The sequence below is a fragment of the Cygnus olor genome, chromosome 23, assembly GCF_009769625.2.
Source record: "Cygnus olor isolate bCygOlo1 chromosome 23, bCygOlo1.pri.v2, whole genome shotgun sequence".
Classification (NCBI taxonomy): Eukaryota; Metazoa; Chordata; class Aves; order Anseriformes; family Anatidae; genus Cygnus; species Cygnus olor.
Window position 1 is genome coordinate 4,825,878 of NC_049191.1, and position 18,114 is coordinate 4,843,991.

General features: G+C 55.4%; 1 long non-coding RNA gene across 2 annotated transcripts; it reads left to right on the top strand.

Annotated features, from left to right (window-relative positions):
• The first annotated feature begins 126 nt into the window (after positions 1-126).
• Positions 127-12,106, top strand: LOC121058979. Of its 2 annotated transcripts, none has more exons than XR_005814406.1 (2): positions 127-436; positions 671-12,106. It is a non-coding gene; the product is annotated as an uncharacterized LOC121058979 (long non-coding RNA). The 2 variants fall into 2 exon arrangements; XR_005814405.1 differs by having other exon boundaries at positions 153-432.
• The last annotated feature ends 6,008 nt before the right edge of the window (positions 12,107-18,114 follow it).

Sequence of the window (18,114 nt, forward strand, 5' to 3'; positions counted from 1 at the left end):
TCGGCTCGGAGCGGGGCGGCGGCGGGACCCGCCCGGCCCCGGGTCCCCTCCCCGCCCTCCGCCCGCCCGCCCCGGCCCCGGCCCCGGCCCCGCGGGGAGGCGGAGCGCGGGGCCCGGAGCATCGCCGGGGAGGGACGGAGGGAGGGATGGAAGGATGGAGGTTGGGGGGGGGTTGCAGGGGGAGAGCATCCTTAGCCGCGGGCCACCGGGAAGTTGGCCCCGCTCCGTGGAGCGCTGCTGCGGCACCCGGGGGGGGCTCCTGGCCAGCCCCTGCTCAGGGCGCGCACGGAGGTCCCCTGGGGGTCTCCCGCCCGCGCCGTGGGCTGCCCCCCTCCCGGCTCCCCCTCCCGCAGCAGGGACCCCCCCGGCCCGGCAGCCCCGTGCGCAGGATGGGACCCGCTGAGACACGAGCAAGGCGCTGGGAGCCCGGCGGTGGGTGAGCCCTGGGGAAGGAGACCCTGCCCCTGCCCCTGCTCCTGCCCCTGCCCCTGCCCCTGCCCCTGCCCCTGCTCCTGCCCCTGCCCCTGCCCCTGCCCCTGCCCCTGCTCCCGCTCCCGCTTCTGTCCGCAGGGCAGGGATGTGCCCAGATCCCGTTGTGCCCAGCCAGGTCAGGGCAGCTGAACTGGGAGCAGGTCTGCAGCAGCAGGACCTTTTACTTTCTCCCTTCCAGCCGTACAGCTCCAGAAGAGTGCATCAGTTGGAATAAAAGCGTTATCCTAAGTTCACTTTCCAGCCAAGCTGCTTGAAGGCAGCCCCCCGCAGACGCTGTTTAAGCAGGTTCCTGAGTGCTCTCCCCTCTTAGGCAGGCACAAAGAGGAGAGGCTCTGAAAGCAGCTGGATTTCAGCATCCCACTTTGCTTCTCTTCCCCTGGATGTGCTGGAGACACGCTCAGCCCCTCTGTCAGTCCCAAGGACCATGACACTGCACAAGCTGCATCGCGGTGCCATCCCATGGCCCCAGCTGCCAGCAGCACATTGTGATGCCCGAAACAACCAGCCCAGCCTTCCCCCGTGTGCTCACACACCAGCACGGCATGGCGTGTCCATCGGTGGAGATTCGGCCTCATTAAACCCCTCTGCCACTCGTCTTTTGCAGGCAGGCTTTTTATCAGGCTTTAATTAAAAATGTGCCAGGCTTGGACTCCCCCTCCTACCATGGTTGTGGCAAATCTAAGATCATCAGACCAGACCCCTGCTTTCCCCAGAGAGCCACAAAATACAGCTCCACTGTTCCCAGCGTGATTGGAGCCACAGCATCCCATGGCCTGTAAGTTAATGCAGTCCGCAGGCATCTGGCTTTATTGCAGGGACCATTGCTCGGGAAGGTTTTTAGGGACAAAACTCAGATCCGGGGCTCAGATGGCTCCTCACCCATCTCCGGCGGGGGAGCATCACCCCGTGGTCTTGCCATGAGACCAAATCCCCGCTGCTGGGTTTTGCAGCGGAGATGCTGCACTGTGATGTCCTCCCCGATCCCCCCTGCGAGGCTCAATTAAAGCAGCACCGCAGAAACTTTGCAGCTTCTGGAGCAGCGAGGGCTGGGAAGGGACCGGGGCTGCAGGTTCGTGGAGGCAGACATCCCACTGAACTGGACAGACATCTCACTCATCCACCGTCCTGCTAACCCAGCTTCCCGGCGAGGAATTATACCCGACGTTGGCTTTTCACACCGCTCAGTGACATTCGTCTCCCTTTGCCACCACTGGTAACCATCTGGGCTCTGCCCAGCCCAGGAGAAATTAATGCTTTTGAGCAACATTCGATTTCTGATCCCGGGCTGTACCTGTGCCAGGCGGAGCCAGGCAAGGAGACAGGGATGGGAGCGGTGAGAGCTCAAAAGCAGATTCCCAATTCCAGGTCACCCAGTGACACCCCAAGTGTCGGTAACGCCACCAGCACCAGCGAAGGTGCTGGAGGCGGGCGCAGGGGACGCAGGGGAGGTGGGTGCTGCTGTTGTCCTGTCGCCTCCCACTTCTTCTTGCAGAAAGTGGGAAAACGCCCGAAGGAGCGGAGACAAGAGGAGAAAATAGCCCACTGGGGGCAAAGAAGCACCAGGAATAGAGAGGGGTGACCTCGGCGAGGTGGTTCTGGAGCAGAGCTTGCCGTGGGACAGGAGATGTGTGGGACCTGGGGCTTGGAGCACTTTTCCTGATGCTCTGGGAGAGGGCAGGCAGCGCTCTCCCTGTTGCGGACACTGGATGGGGAGGAACAACAGAAGGCAACGTGAAAAAGGATCTACATCACTGCCTCTTTTCTGAGAGAGGGAAAAAAAATAGATCTCATGGTAATTGGGCACCTCCCTCCCGATCTGGGGGGAAGGAGGGGAATCTGAACGTGCCTTTTTTCAGGCTCTGGTGGCTGCTGCTCCTGGCAGAGCCTCCTCTGCTCCCTGCTGCCTCGTTTGGGGACCGGGTCTGGGCACAGGAACCATGTGGACGGGGGAAGGAGGAGACAGCGACTGATCACAGCCAGGATCTTAGATCAGAGAGAAGGAATGTTGTTGTGGAGAGGCTGAGCGCTGGGGTGGGATGACTCATGCTGGAGAACATACAGCTGTTGGAGCGGGACTTGGCACCGCGCGCTGAGGCTGCGGAGCCTTCCCCGACAGAGGGAAGGGGAGGAGAGGAGCCCCCGCCCCGCATCCCTCCCTGACCCCCTGCTGGAGGTGGTGGGGAGGCCGCTGCTGTGTGCTGGAGCTGGGCCACAGCCCGGCTCTGCCCAGCCCCAGCACCGGTCCCACTGCAGAGCCCGGGGCTCAGCCACGAGAACGCACCGGGCACGAAGCAGACATCCCTCTCCCTTCCCCGTCAGTGGGGAAACTGAGGCACAGAGCGGGGACCTGACGGGTTTCCCACAGGACAGCTGAGGAGGTTATAAAGGCTCGTGGTGGCTGTTGCTCGCTGCTGTATCCCTGGGCTGTGGCTGCGCTCGCCTCGCTCCGGGAAGAAAGTTTCATGGCTGGAAGCAGTCTCTGTAGGAGAAGCCGGACAGTCTTCTGCTCCTGGCTCAGGAGCTGGCATCTGTGGGGTGCGAGAGCCTCGATCTGCCTTGTGCCCAGGAACCTGCACAGCCCCTCGCCAGGCGGTGATGCTGACAGCGGCTTCCCCGACAGGCACAGGATTGCTGCAGGGAGAAGGGGAAGAGCCTGCTCTCCGCATCCACCAAAGCCTGCGGACTTGCACTACCATGGAGGAGATTTGGGCAAGGCATCACGAGAACCACCAAGGCAAGGGGATGAGCCAGTGTCTTCCCAAAGTCCCTCCCAGACGTATTTTTGGCACACGCCTGGAGATAGCCAGCGCGCCAGATTCCCAGCGCGCTGGGACAAAAAACTTCAGAGTCAGCTTCAGAGGTGGCCCCGTTTTGGCGGGGAGGGAAGTGGCTGTAAACACAAACAGGCTCGTGATTAATCGTGCTCTGCTCTCGGTGAATGTGGAGTCATTAGCTTCATGTCCCTGGAAAAGTAATTATCTCCAGTTTGTCAATGAGAACTTGGAAAAACCTGAAGCCTCGAGCTCTGGAAATGCCATCCGCTTCCACATACAAGAAAACCTGCATATTTTTGTAGGTTAATAAAAGGTAACCAAATTTACAAAATGAATAGATTTAATACATTACCAAAGCTTTAAGGGTAAATGACTTATCTTCCCAGGGATTTATAATCCTGTTTTGCAGACTTTGCCTTATGCTGTATTTTATTCTCACATCCAGCGGTACTAGCGCAGGAGACAAGGTGGAGCGCACGACATTCCTGCTCTGATTTATGGGCTCCCTCCTCCACTGCCATGTAAAGCAATCCTTCCCCGCATGACCGGGCCCGCGGGTCGCAGAGCTCCATCCTGCTCACAGTTTCGGGAATTATTCCTTCCTCCCAGATAACCAAACAGAAACCTCTTCCAGTCAAGGGGAATATCAGGGCGGTAACTTGGGGCCAAAAGGAGAAGTTTTGTGCAAATGGAGGGCCACAAAAACACAGCCATGTGAGCACGCCTGGCCGAAAATATTTCTGAAAGAGAACATTTACATTCCTGGAGTCCCAGCACAGGGGGGGTGGGGAACCCAGCAGCACCTCAACATTTCGCTCCCAGCTCCAGCACCACTGCATCAGCACGAGCTGGGGGAGGAAATCTGTGCCGGGGCTGTTCCTAATTGCACCCGGTGCCTGCAGAAGGCAGAACTTGCACTGCACATCACCACCCTGCAGAAGGAAGCGGGAAGAGGCGAGTGCCAGTGCTCGCTCCTGGTGTGAATGTAGCCGTGTGCTGCCTGGGGTGGGTCAGCGCCCTGGTTTGGAGCAGCCAGCGATGCTCAGGAGAGGGGGCTTTGCTCTGGAGGCACGCATCCGCCTGTCGCTTTGTTTGTTTGCTCACACCAGGGACCAAGGAAGGGATCCTGATGGAGGAGAGGAGAGCCTAGAAAGAATTATCCCCAAACGCACCAAGTGCCTTCCCATCCCAAAAGGCTCAGCAGAGCAGCCGGAGGTTTCTCAGAAGTGCCGTCAAACTTCTCAGCACAAACTCATCAGTGTTTTGGTTTGGCATTTAGGTTCTGCTCTAAATTGCCCAGCATTAGTGCTTGCTAATGTTGAAGTAACAAAAATAAAAGCTGAAGTGAAGTGCTTCAGCTAAAGCTGGGATGGAATATTTCACAGAAATGCAATATTCGGAGATTGCCTTTTCATTTCGAAATGAGCCATAACAGTTCCAGCTCCACACGGCCCTTGTGGGAAGACAAATCTCATTTCCATCCACCTCTTCCTCCTTCCTCAGGCACTGCGGGGGCCGGCCCCGATCCCCGCATCGTGGGCAGCTGCTGAAGGCTGAGGACGTGGCAATGCCCTGGGCGATGCTGCTGCAGGAGCCCTGGACGTGTCAGCACTCGGGCTGGGCACAGCACGTCAATGAAGGATGCTGCCCTCAGCCCCGGCCATCCCACAGACGTGCCCTGGCTGGGGTGTGCCCAGGAGACCCCAAAATCATCCAGTGCAATGGCCACAGCCTTCTCCTATATGTTATGGCTAGTTATCGCGGGTAGGTTGAAGTAGGAGGAACCCAAGCCACACCCCAGCACTAACAATGCGTTTATCTGCTCCTCGCCCCATCAGCCACGTCTCAGCATCTTTCAAGAGTCACTACATCTATCCACCCCCCTGCCTCAAATAACATCCCAGGGCACAGGCGGGGAGCTGAGGCCCCGGGAACGAGCAGGACTTGGGTAATTTCACACGGAAAAGGAGCTGAGCTGACCCCGAGGCTCAGACACAAAGCTGTCGTGATTTGGGATATTTGGATTCAGGCTCATCCTCAGCAGACTGCACCCCACAGCTCCCTCCCTGTGCTGAGTGAGAAGGCCGAGAGGAAGAGGAGAGGGGACGTTTGCTGGCATCCTTCCCTGCTGCAAAGGTCGGGCGGTGAGGATGGAAATCCGGCACTCCAGCTGCTTCCAGGACGTTATTTGGGCTCCGGCATCTCACTGCGCTTGACCTCAGCAGCAGAGGCCGGGCAGGGACAGGGGCTGGTTCCTGTGCAAAGACGGAGCGGAGCAACCCGAGCTATTAAAGCTAATGGGTGGGAAGTGGCCATGAATAAATCAGCAGCAACTTAGCAGCTATCAAAGTCTGAAATCCTCCAGGACAGAGGGTGAAACAGCAGCGATTTCAACATGTTATACGCTTGGTTTTGGATAGGGGCTTTCGAAGCTGTTACCTACAAACCCAGAAACCTTGTCCGTGTGCACCCTGGGGGCAGTGGTTGGAGCAGGATTTGGGGGCTGGATCCATGCAGGGGTTTGGTGCTCACCCCATCCTTCCAGCATCACATTTGCCAACCACGGCAGCTTCCAAGCATGGAGCAGGGAGAGAAGACACGGGGAGGAACCGCCAGCAAAAACCTCCCTTTAAACCGAGACGTCCTTCTACCTCAAACCACCCAGACTGGCCTCGGTAATCCCAAATCCTGGGTATTAGGCATTTAATCTTGCATTTCATCGTGTCCCCTCATGCCAGGGGTCTGAAATTAAAAGGGAAGCAGGGAAGGGCTGAGCTTCTGCCGGCTTAATCGGTTCTTGCTTGTGGATGACAAGGAAGGAAGGAGGAGAAGGTGGCGGTTCCTTGTTCCTCGGCGTTCCCAGCAGCGAGAGCTGTCGCAGGAGAGGGGGACGAGCAGCGGCATCAGGGGAGGGAAGGGAAAAGCCGCCCCCCCGGGCAAGGAGGAAGCGGAGCTGTGGCTCAGCGAGCGGCTGCGTGGAGCCGTGCCAGGGGCCCCGGCCGGAGGCCGAGCTTTTGTTTCCATGATGCAAGCTGGGGAGAGGGGCCGAGGCAGGACGGGGAATGGTTCTGGGCTTTGGTGTCTTTGGTGTCTCTGCCTGCCCTGCAGGAAAGCTGGGGCAGCTCTGCCGGACGGGCTGCGAGCAGGGACGGATCCTGGAGCAGCCGTGGGATGAACTGGGGATGGAGACAGAGCGGGGAAGCATCCGAGCCCCCTCCCCAGGGCCAGGCAGCCCCTGGTCCCTGTCCCCTCTGCTGAAAACCCCATGCCCTTGCTTTTTCCCTACACCACTGCACCACAGCCCCCGTGCTGCTGTGCAATGTCCCACATACAGCCTGATGTGAGGGGATCCCCTGCAGCTTGAGAACATGGGGACCCCCCCCACCTGGCCCCAGGAAGAGAAAAATCACAGCTTGGGGCAGTCCCGTGGCACAGGGCAGGGGGTACCGAGTGCTGGGGCAGCACCCAGTTCTGGGTGACAGCAGCACAGTGCCCAGTGCAGGTCCCAGCCCCACTCTGCTGCTGCCCCATGGGACCCACATATTGCCCCTGGGATGGAAGCCCCTCGATTCTCCCCTCCTCCCCCCCAGCCTGCTGCCCTGGCTCTGCACCCCTCGGTTTTGCTCCAGCACAGAAGTGCAGATCCATCCCCACTGAAGCCCTCTTGCTACTCAGCCCTGGGTTCTCGTGATGCCCGTCACAAACAGAGCTGCTCTGGCTAATAAATGCACTTGTTTAATTATTGTTGGCAGAATGAAGAGCTTTTAATTGCACTCTCCCACCACAGGGTGTAACGAGGGTCTGTGCTTTGACCTCAGCTGAAATATCTGTTAGTAACAGGTACGTGCCCTCGATACGCTAATTTCTAAATAAAACCAGGCAGATCCACAGCTGATCACAAGGCAAAGCCTGATTCTAGAAGCTGCAATCAAGCTTTTTCCTCCTATTAGGCTTCAACTTCACCCATATTTACCAGGAAAAGGCACAGCTCAGGAGGCTCAGAGTGCGCAGCGGCCGCGCTGCTGGGGAAGGTCCCCGGGATGCTGCAGAACCTCAGCACTGCCAGCCCGCGGGAGCTCGCTCTGCTGTGTGTCATTACAGAGAAGATGGATTTTGGAAGAGCTGCACGCACTTAAAGAATAATGCAACCTGCCAGGCACTTAACACAGCCCAAATAAATGGAAGCAACAGCGAGAGCTTACCCAGGTAAAACTGCCAGAGCAAGGGGGCTCTGGGGACAGGAGAGGGTTTGCAGAGAGGAGCTGGAAGAGGCTCCTGGCTCTCGGCAGCCCAGGTGTGCCAGCAGATGCCCATTTATCTTGCATGCTGGAGAAATAATGGAAATGGTGGAAATTCAGAATTTAGCAAGGCCACGGTTTGGGTACAGACATGTAACAGACACACAAGAAGAGGACGTCCTGCTGCTCCCTGCCCCACGCTGAGCACTGGGAGATGGGGCAAAAAAAGGAGGAATCAAGAAAGTTTCGTGGAATGACATCAGCTACACACACATCGCACAAACCTCCCCAAAACAGCAGCTCTGCAGCATCCCAGGGAGAAGGTGCCCACACACAGGAATGATGAACATTTTGCAGCTTAAACCTATTGTGAGAATGAGGCTCTGCCTGCTCCCCGCGAGCCACGCCAAGGCACGCTGCTCCACATGGCAATCATTACTGCGTGCGGCAACGGCGCAGCGTGCACCGTGCACACACACATGCACACACACTCAGCCATGCATGCAGGAGCAAGCAAGCAGCTCACAACATTCCTGCAGCGAGCATCCGCACGGAGCTCTCCCAGCCCAATGCGAACGTAGTCTCGCAGCAGCCCGTACTAAAGCACTGGAACAGCCAAAATTTTCAAGAATTGTGGCACTTTCCTAGCCCCCCGTCCCTCCTGAGCTCCCGGAGATGCACTGGGGCCTCATTCTGCCGCCCCATGCAGAGCAGCATCTCTGCTCACTCTGGGTGCAGCGGCGGTGCCGCCAGGCAGCGCTTGCCGGCAGGGTTTGTGCTCTACCAGCGCAGCCAGGAACGCTGTTTGCAATTAAAGCAGCCCCGCCGTTTCCATCGTGAGGCCTCGCTCTCATTGCTGGACCTCAGCGAGCTTCAAAGCCCTTGGCTGGGTTTTCTGGTGCCAGGCGAGTTTTCCCCTTTGTGGGAAAACGCGGCAGCAGTGAGGGGCTGGATGTGTGCACAGACATTCAGGAGGTGGAATAGCACCAGCTACCACATTTCGCCAACATTTACCCCAAAAACACCAAGCTTCGTGCGATCCACACATGCACACACACACGGACAGCTCTAACCCGGCACACTCGGAGTCCCGAGGTGGTGGCAGCCAAACAGCCTTCGGCATAAAGGCACCAACAACCGTGACAAATGCTGGCAGTAATCCCTCTGGAGAGGATTACACCGTGCGGATTTCGGGAATGGAGATGTTTTATGGCCACCTGAACACCGGGCAGGGGGGAGAGGCCCCAGCAGGGCCCCAGACGGACTGAGAAACCCATCGGGAACAACCAGAAACCTGGGGGGTTTCATGGGAGCAAAAGGGATAACTTTAACCTCAGCAACCTGACACTGCTTCCCCCCAGGCAAGTTTTCAATTAAGAACTGGCTAACGGAAAATCCTGTGATAATTATGTCAGCGTTGTGGTGGTACGGAAAACACTGTAATGAGATTAGGTACGCGCTGGGATGCTCCGCAGCAGCACGGCCACGAGCACGGCTCGCCCTGCCCCTCTGCACCCCTGAGAAGTATTTTGGGGCTCAGGAGCCCTCCCGAAATGCCCTCATGGGGTGGGTGAGCATGACGGCTTTTCCCCACTTTAAGCCAGGGCTGGAGGGAATTAAACGCAGGTCTCTGGCCGCAGCCCCCGGAGGTGGCTTTCTCCAGACCTCCAATCGTTTTCAGCTTCGTGATCTCCATCGGTGATTTTTCCTGGAGATATTTATGGCTCTTTCTGTGTTGATTTCCATGTCCCACTGAATATTGCATGTGCTATCGCTCCCCAAGGACCGATAGTCTGAAGAAAGCAGCTTCTTCGCAGGCTTTTCTGGAGCTGCTAAATGGCACCTCTTCCCTTCCCCAGCATGATTATATCTGCACATTTACCACTGATTATATTTGCAGGCACATTTGAGTGTGATTATTAGCTGAAACCTGTCAAGGAGTCAATCTGAGTGGTAAGAGCATCTCTGAGGGCTGCAGAGGAAAAACAAAAGCAGCATCCTCCTGCTGATGGGGGCACGTGCCCAGGGCCCGCAGGGTGCATCCACCCCAGTTGCTCGAGCCCTTTGTCCCCATCCTCCATGAGCAGGGGAGATCTCGACCAGACACAAGCAGCTGGAAGCAAGGATGAGAAGCTAAAAAGAGGGCAAAAAAGTCAAGAAATGGGGAGCAGAGGCAATACGTGGGCCCAAAGGGAAGGTGGGAAAACAGTGAGAGCAATTCCTGGGAAGAGATGCTCCAGTACAAGAGGGAAATCCAGCTCTAAGAGTGCTGCTTTCCTCAATGTGCTGCTTCATCTTACAAAGCGATATGAAATTTGGGATGATTTTCTGCTGAAGAAATAAATGAATAGGCTCATGAACGCTGGATTTCTCCCAAGGCAGCAGTGCAAGCTCTTCTGGCATCTAAACGCTGCAAAATGGGCTCCCTCCCACCCCTGAGTGGTCCAGGGGGAATGGACCTTCTGATTAGCAAAGATTTCTGACACCACATTAAGCAGAAAACTTGGATCAGGTCCCCCCATGGCTGTGCTGAGATGAAAAACAAGGAAAAAAAAAAAGGAGGTGCCATGCGGGAGAGGAACTCACTCACCCTGCTAACAGGCGCTGGAGCAATTACACACCCGGCTCTAATAGGCATGAAAATAATTAACACTCTGCCGAAGGCTCAAGTAGTGATTTTATGAGTCCTGCTGAACCTGAGCTCCCAGCGGGGTATTAGTGTAGGGTTTTATTTTTTTTTTTCATTCTTTTGGGACTGTTTTATGACCTCACGTGCAGCTGTTGGTTTTTGGCATCTCTCGATGTAGGCTGAGCAGCAGCGGGCGAGATGGCGAGGAAACAGCTCCAGGACGGCCCCGGTCCCTTCAGCCGCTGAATTTCCCATCCGATGGTTCCCTAAATTCAGCCAGAACCTGCTCAACATTGCACGGAGCCTTTCCGGGTTAATTACACTCTGAGGTCCTGCACAGCCAGGCCTAAAGAAGGAGGAGATGGGAGAAAAACGCTGCCGTGTTATTATGGTGACACATGAAGTGCTGCTGAAAGCATCCCGTGTATCTTGCCAGGGGGATTCACCGCATCCAAAAAGCACGCAGAGATCCTCTGGGATCCCCGAGAGTTAAGGGGGAAGTCAGCTCTTCCACAGGTCTTACCCCAAGATGGCTGTGTAAGAGAAGAGGGCATCACCCATTTCCAGTGATGCTCTTTTTTTCCTCCTTGGCTGGTGCAGGAGCTGAGATGCCCAAGACAAAATGTTTGGCTTCGGGAGGGCTGGTGCTGGTTGAAACGGATCGTACTCCTGACATCGCCCTGCACCTCTCTGGGCCACTCTGGATCACATAAAACCCACCCCGTTTGTTTCCTTGTCTTTTGTGAACCGGGGAGACGGGATGAAGGCAGACAGGCTCAGGCTGTTGCTCTCGTCCTTCTTTGCCTGGAGCAGAGCAGCCGATGCCCCCCATTGCAGCCAAGGCAGCCGGGTCTCACCTGCACCCATCCGGATGATGCTCAGCACCCCTGAGGAGCCTCCCACAAGGTGACCGGATCGGTGTGTCCCCAGCGCACCAAGAGCCCTGCTCGAGGGCGACCGGCAGCCATCTCTGAGATGTTTTCCATTTCCACTCCTGCTCCTCCTCTTGGAACTGGGCAGGAGCACCTCAAGATGTCCCAAAGTGTTTTGGCTGCTGCCCGGGAGAAGAACAGTGCAGAGGGGGTAACGGGAGGTAAAACTGTCCATTATTCACGGAGCATCTGTGCCACAGCAGGCCTTACCCCACGGGATCAACAGAAGGCTTTGTTTTCCTTATCCCTTCCAGTAATTCATCAATTTTACTGCTCAACAAAGCCCCCTCTTTGAAGGGAGGTCTCCTACTTTAAATCCTGTTTCGGCGGAAGCAGTGGATGATCCTAACCAGACGTGTCTGCTGAAAGGGCTGCAGACGCTACCGCGCTGGCTGGAGCCTCTGGAAGATCAAAGGAGAACTCCCTCCGCTGCATCGCGCTCCCTGCAAAGACCGGTAACCACCTTCCACCAGCCAGAAGGACTTAAACACGTCCACCCAGCTCTTCCCATTGCTGAGGCTCGTGCAGAAGCATCGCGTCCACCTCGCCTGGGTGCTGGAGAGCTCCAAGGGCGGGTGGGTGGCAGTGTCTGCAGAAGCCCCAGCTTCTCACCGCAGGCTCTGCGATGACCACAGCACCTCCCGCTTGGTGGAGGTGGGCTTTTTAGCACATTAACATATTTCAGGATATCGGCACACTACAATCCTCCTGGTTATCGCTACAAGCCCTTCTCAGATGCACGTGGTCCTTTCCTTACAGCTTTGGGGCCAAACCCCCCGTTTTTCTCCCACCACAAAGCCGACTCCGTGGCTCCGCGGCCAGCAGCTCTACATTCGAGTTTACAAAGATTTTCCATTTGTGGTGGATGTGGAGCTAGGCTGCCAGCTGGAAACACGATGGCAAGGCAAAACGGTGCTATCTGCTGCATCACTCTGGATGTTTAATGTAATTTGATTGTAAGTAGATGTAAACAAGCACTGGCTTTAGGGCAGGAGGAAAGCTTCAGCTGCTCTGCTGCGGAGATAACTCCGTGCAAGATTTTAAAAAAAAAGGGTCTGCTTCTTCCTGCCCTGCTTACATAAAGCCTTCATGCACATTTTATAAGAGAAGCTGCCTGAGTATAAAAAAAAAATAAAAATAAATAGAAAAAAAAAAAGAAAGGCTTACTCAGAAACTGATAACATGGAACGTAACTACGTTTTGATCCGAAGCCAAGATGCTTTATTTACTTGATGTGTGAATTATTCCTTCACCCACCTCCTGGTTCACGAGGAGTTCAGGGCAGGTTCCTTCCAAGCGGGTCGCCTGGCCCCGAGCTCGGCGCGGTCCCGAGGGAGCGGTGTGGGAGGCTGTGAGGGGCTCGGGGTCAGTTTATGGGGAGGAGGGTGGGAGAGCAGCTTCTTCGGGAAGCCCTTCGTGGGGCCACCAGCGCTGGGGACCTGCCGCGATGCTGTTGCAATGAGATGAGCATCGGCAGCGTTGCTCTCCCACTTGCTCTGAGCGCATCTCCGCTCGTTATTCATCCTCCCAGCCCAGCCCGCAGCCTCTAATTAGCGTTAGGTGAGGCTTAGGGGAGCACCAAGACCCCGGCAGCATCCCGCGTGGGAAGAGGAGCCTCCCTTTGAGCATCGCGGGGTTTGTGAGCATTTCGGGGGGTCCTGGCTCTGCTGCAGGGCTCGAGGTCAGTAGAGATGCTTGGCGAGGGAAAGGGGACTTGAGATGGGTCTTAAAAAACATTTTCCAGCAGGAGGCAGGGGTGCCATCTCCAGCTGCTGGGGTAGGGGGGGAGGTGGGAGCCCCCCAGGTCTCTGTGTCCCCTTTGCTTTGGGCAGGGTCAGGGCAGACCTTTGGGAGAGTGGGGAAAGGAGAGGTGGGGACAGGGAGAGGGAAGCCCGTGGGTTCATGTGTGTAGCACTCATGGATGGAAGAGAATCGAGTGTGGGCGAGGGGCAGAATTAACCAAACACAGGACAAATTGATTGGCAAGGGAACGAGGTTCCCAGGGCAGCTGAGCTGAGCAGGCGGGGAAAACCGGATGGAAAAGAGAAGAAAACCAACCCAGGCAGAAAGTGGAGCAAGTGGAGGAGGGTCGGGAGAGTCCTCGGCAGGAACATAAAGCTGCTGCGGGGATCAGAGGTCTTGTCCCAGGGTGCAGGGACAAAAAGCAGCAGGGATGCCCGTGCCACACCACCCAACCACCTCCCCCTGCTCCCTGACCCCCAGGAGGAGCCGGGGCCACTCACAGCCCTGCTGAGCACCACAGCCCTCCGTCCCAGTCCCATCCCTCCGTCCCAGTCCCATCAGGAGCCCGGCCTCACACTGCTGAGCTCCAACAACTCATTAGGTGAATTCTTTTTGCATGTGGTGCCCTAGCACCGTGCAAGCCAGAAGAAGAAGAAATCTATTTCATGGGGGAAAAAAAATAAAAAAGTTTCAGCTGCTGTGCTGCTTCTGAAATGAAGATGCTTGGAAAGTTTTTTCACTGAAACCAGAGAGCAAGACCTTCCCCAGGCTGGGAAGAGGGGAATTTACATGCAAGCCTCTTCTCTGGCCATTTTCAATTCCACCGCTAAAAGAGACGAGTTCAGGATGGTGCAAGAAGCATCCGGAGAGGCTCATTGAAGAGCTGTGTGGTCCTGCTCAGTAGCGCGGAGACATACCACAGCTTCCTGCGCTCCTGCCAGGGATAACAAAACCCAGAGCCACATGCCCTAGGTACCTGAGCCCAGAGCGGAAAAGCTCGATTCAAGCTTCTTGGTGGTGCAGGAACATTTGGCATTGTGCAGGTGGGGCAACTCCGTAAATAAGTATTGCTGCAAAAGTCGCTTTCTGGCCCCAAAGAGCTCAGCGCCAATGATGCCCAGGAACATCCGACTGACCCTGGTGCTGGAGCTGGTTTGGGAGACAAACCGTGCTCCAAATCCCTCGCGTGATCACGCTTTTGGGCAGGAGCTGCTCAGCCTTGCCAGGGGCTGGTTTGACAGGGGGTTTTGGAGCCCCCCACCAGCACCCGGCTGTGGCGCTCGTTCCCTCTTTGCCCGAGTCCTTCAGCGCCTTTCTCTAAGGAACAGCTGGAAAGCCTCCAGCAGCAAATGTGGTCGTCTCCAAAAGGGAAAAAATATCTTGCTTACATTAACAGTGTCTGGGTGGTGAATAATGCACAGACCAGAAAGCGTCATGGGGCAATTAACTAGCCGAGGCTGTGCATGGTAGCAAGGATGTAAGAAAATATTAGGGGAAGCGACAGGCAAAGCCAATAAATAGTGGAGCAAATGCATTATTTGGGGAAGGACTGGCAGCACATCCCCAGGCCCCTCCAGCCACCACGTTTGTCCTTTGCACCTTTTTCTTTTCCTCCCAAAGGCAGGATTTGTCCATCAGCTCGCACGTGAGCACGGAGGGGGCACAACTCCCCCCCCCCCTCACTGGGCTGGCAGGTTTGGTGCAGCGATGCTTGGTTTTACAGCTCCCGGGCTCGAGAGCTTTACAGCGGCCAAATGAGAAATGTGCAGGGGAAACTGGAGCAGGGAACCTGCCTGGGGTCCCTGGAGGAGCAGGATCCGACCAGCCCCACAGGCACAGGTGAGGATGCGAGAGCTGGCACCCAGCACACTCCTCCTTTTACACTGACAGGTAGTAGCAGGTTAATTGAGCACCGACAAAGTGCTGATTAACACCTCAACCCCGCTGCGAAAGCACAATGAAAATCGGTGTTTAAAAGCACTTAGGAGGTGAAGGGGCTCGGCTTCTTCTTCACCTAACCCTGGCTGCTCCCTGCCCTGCTGAGCATTGGGGGGACGTGGGCACCTCCTTCACCAGAACAACCCCACTGCAGCCCCAAAATTCCCCCAGAGCAGATCTGGGCACGTTTCCCGTGCAGGGAATAAAGGCTGCAGGCAGCATCTCAACGAAACCGGACTGGCGACTCGAGCACAAATTTTCCCCTTGGAATTAATGCCATTTACATCCAAAAGCAACAGCCCCTAACCCCAATCCGCGGCTGCCATCGCTCTGAAGGAACCCGCTCTGCATCACCCCACCCCAACAGGAGCAGAGCCCAGCCCAGCAGGGACCGGTGCTCAGCCTCCAGAATGCAAAGCCAAGGCAAACAGCCCCCAGCACCCGCTGCGTCGCGACCCTGGGGGATATTATGGGAGGGAAGAAGGAGGGGAAGCCACCACTGCTCTCCGAAGGCTGCAGTGTCACACAAGGACACCGCTCAGGGCACAAATCCTCTAGGAGAGGAGGCCGAGGGGAGGACCAGGGGCCACTTGCAGCAGGCAGGAGATGTGCTGCACGGGGCCAGGTCGGTAGGATGCTCCTTTTCCCCGTTGCTACCTCTATCCCATCAGCCACATTTTGCCCCTCTGGAAGTTTTCACAGCAGCATGACAAGAACCCAGCTGCTCAAAGGGGACCCCACAGCAATGTACAAACGCTAAAATCACACAACCCCTGTACAGGTTACAGAGCACACCTTCTCTGGTGGGCTGGTGGGAAAACAGCACACATCCAGCAAAGAAAGGCAACAAGGGACAGTTTCAGCACATACCTCACAGCGCCGTCCTCCCCAGGGTAGAGCTGCAGAAGAAAGGAAGAGCTCCCCGGGGGGGGGGCAGAGCTGCCCACCTGCTTAAATGGGTGGGGAGAAAACCCAATGCTCAGGTCACAGCTACCAGAGCTCGGTGTAATTACAAGGGTTTGATGGGGGCAGGCAGCACAAAGTCCTGCTCCAGTAGCTTGAGCCAGCCCGAAGGGCTGCACAGCGGTGCCAGGCGGTCCTGGTGAACCCAGCTCACAGGAGACGGATGCTTGGCAAAAGGATGATGCAAAGAGGTGAGGAGAGTGGCACAGCCCTGCTACCACGGCTTTGCCTTCAACCTAAACCAAGCAGACCCCTCAAAACCTTCATGTGGGTGCTCAACCCCCCTGGGCAGCGTGCAGGTGCCCCAGCGTGAGCAAAAACCCAAGGAGCGTGGTCAGGCAGACGTGGCCGCAGACGCCAGCATCCAGCAGGCAAAAAAATAAATGACAGGTTTGGCCTGCCCAAGGAGGAATATGGCTCAGAACAAAAAATTCCCTGACTGCTTGAGCAGAATAATCTGCAAATGTAATCAGCCATTTGGGTGATTAATGCAGCCGGCTCTGTTAAGACTTCTCTATCAAAATCTCAGTTAAAAAAAATCCCTTCGGCTTCCATGGAGAAATTCAGATATCAAAAGTGCAACGCCAGAGACGAGCACACATCCCAGCAGGACCCCAAGGGAACGAACAGAGCAAGTAGAAGCAAAATTTGATGTTACCGAGCATGCAACAAGCATCCAGGCTCACCAGACTGGGAATCTGATCACGGTAACAAAAGCAAACAAGCCGGGGTTTAAATAGAAGCAAAAACCTTGGAAAGGAAAACCAGTGAGAGCAAATGTTTACCCTGATGATGGGATAGTTTAGAAATTATGGCTGGAGGCCAGCTCGCCAATATTTTTAGTTTTGAGAGGTCTGCTAATCTCAGCCTGCAGAGCAGGCGAGCCCATACCCTCGCCCCCTTTGCTCCACACAGCGCCGCAGGAACCGCTCCTGCATTTTGGCTGGATTGTGCCCATCTGCTGGGCGAGCAGGACGAAGGCTTCCGCCTTAAGACAGAAACAAATACCCAGGTGAGTTCACTGAAATCCTCCTGAGAAGCCCGGACAGCAGGGAAGATGCTCAGCAGGGCCACCAGGAAGGTGAAACGGACACAAAGACCCCAAAACACCGAGGTTTAACATTGATTCATGCTGATAGCAAGTTCTTGCTAATTTTAGTTAAACACTCAGATTTGGAAGCTGCTTTAGGCCAGCATAGTCCTGGGGTGGTTTGCAATAGAAAAGCACGAGGGATTAAAATATTGTCAGCAGCACAGGAAGGAATTTGGGGATTAGGCAAAGCCTCAGCTGTGATACCGGCCGAAGTCGATGCTGTCCTGTGTACAAATCAAGGAGAGTACAAACACGGGGCTTTGCTCTGCATGATTAAAGAGATGATAGATGCAAATGCTCCCTGTATTTTGATTCTCAGGTTTAGGGGGAGGAAAACAAGGGGCTAAAAGCAGGGCTCCTGCAATGCCCAACCCGCCCCGGGGCAGTCCCACAGGGCAGCGAGCTGGGGTCGGCCCCCGCGCTTGGAAAGAACCAGCCAGGTCTGAATTTATATTAATTTTATTCACATTTCCAGAAGAAAGCATTGGTGGAGTGCAACATCATGGCTAGTGTCAAAAAGCTCAAGTATTTGTTTGGTTTAAAACAGGCAAACATTTCAGAGGTTGAACAGAGACAACGTGCGCACCCTCCCTTCCCCTGTGCATGTTTCCAGTTCAAGTAATAGGAATTTCAAAAATAAGCTAGCTCATCACATGGCGGAGAGAATGTCAGAAACTTTAAAGCTTTCTGCCGTATAAATCCCTAAGCAGGGCATGAAAGTAGCAGGCAGGAAATCTTCTACAGCTGAACTAGCTTATCCCCTGGGCTGAGTTTTTTTTTTCTTTTTTTTTTTTCCCTTTGGTTGTAGAATTTTGCTCCCAGTGTTGCCGAACGCTTCTGTCCGACGTTAATGCGATTCATTACCCAGAGCGGAAATTTGCTATTCCTGGATTACAAGGAGACAATCATTTGCGATGGCACAGAAAAATTTTAACAGTAAACGGTAGAGGAGAAAAGAGAAAAGGAGAACCATTTGATCACTTCGGATTTCCAAAACACATATGGGAGTAAGATCCACTTTAACCGAGAAGGGAGCCTTCGCAGCTGTGCTGCTGGTCCCCACGAAGCTGTCACAGCTCCGTGTGGCTTTCAAGTAATTTATTTCTGGGCCAACAGCTGCTTTCTGTTGATACTCAGTAGACTATGAAAGCCTCCTAAACCAGGTGGCATTAACCAGTTTCAGCTTTTGTTCGACACAGAGCCCCAACTTTTGGCTTTCTGCTTCAAAGTGCATGTTTCAAATTAGACAACAAGGCATTAAGACAATCAAAGGCATCTGCAGAGCCCTCGCCTAGACACAGGCCGTGACCAG